Raw genomic sequence first — 1,386 nt, 5'->3', positions numbered from 1 at the left:
GAAGAGAATAAAATGAGAAATTTTGGCATATGTCACATCTACTATGGGGAAGAACAAGTCTTGAGTGTGTGTGTATGGTGGGGGGGTGAACACATGATGATGATGTAAAATACCATGTTTATCGTAGGTTGTGGTCGAAAAAGTGCACTGCTCTTGTGTACACAAACCCAATGCTGAGTGCGGAGCATCTTGAACCCCACCACAGAACCTTCTCAGGGAGCCTGGTCCAGTAGGGCAAGGCTCATGGAGCCCCCTGCTGACTTCTCAGGAAGCCACAGGGACAGGGACCACAGCATGGCTTCCTGGAAAGGTGGAAACTCAAATTCTAAGATTCCCAAGAGGGGACTTGAGGGGGTCATTGCCCTGGACAATCAGTGGCCTCCAAGATGCTATTCAGACCCCTTTCAAAGTCTTGGAGGAACAAAGTGACCACGCATCCTGATGTGCCTTGGACTGTCCCAGTATTTGCCTATTGTTCTAGCAAAATGAAGGACAGAGTCCTCTTCTCTGTCAGAATGTCCTGGTTTCAATGATAAACTCTATGGCCAGCCTGTCAAAGAGTGAGGGAGTTTGTGGGATCTGCTGCGTTCATGGATGGAAATGCAAAGCCTCCTGTTCCTCCAGCCCTCTTCCGTCACCCTCCCCTCCTCCTCCAGGAAAGCCTGGAGAAGCCCCAGGTTCTTGCTGCACTTCCTCCCTGGATGCTTCTTCTCTTCACCCAAACTTGGAGCTGCTTTCTGGAGCATCCGAATCCCTGGCCTGGCCTGGGGTTCCTCATACTCCCTGTAAACCAGGTACAAGCAGGGAGACCCAGCCCAGGAAGAGAAAAGTTCGAGTTCCACAGGGTTTGAGGTGGAATGCCAGTCATGTAGTCAATGCGGTCAGTGTTCACCCATCACAAACCACAGTGGAGATCTGGGAAGGGAAGTCTCTGAGGCTCTTCAAGCCCTGGTCTCCTTGTCTATGGTTCCTCATCCATTTCACCCTGAACAGGGAGAAGGGACAGCCTTGGACTGCCTGGAGGTGGGCAGAACTGGAGCCTGAATGCAGGTAAGAATACCAACCTAGCGTTCATTGCACCCTTCTACATTCCAGGTGCTTAGCACATTCTGACTAATACTCCCTGCTCCCTGCAAGGGAGATAATATTTCTGTTTTGCAGATGAGAAAACAGGCAAGGTTAGCACTTTCCTAAGCCATGTGCAGAAAAGTAGGTGAAGCTTGAGTCTCCACATTTTTTATTGAGCTGTCTGCATTGAGTTCCTCCTTCCTGTGTGTCTGAGCCGCAGCCGTGGAGGGATAAATGAAGGTATCAGTGGATAGGGATGGATTGTGATGATGAGAGGGGGTCACCTTGAACCAAAAGGGCATCAGACACTTCTCTGAC

Source organism: Macaca fascicularis, chromosome 9 (assembly GCF_037993035.2).
Source record: "Macaca fascicularis isolate 582-1 chromosome 9, T2T-MFA8v1.1".
Lineage (NCBI taxonomy): Eukaryota > Metazoa > Chordata > Mammalia > Primates > Cercopithecidae > Macaca > Macaca fascicularis.
Note: the sequence above shows the minus strand (reverse complement) of the source record.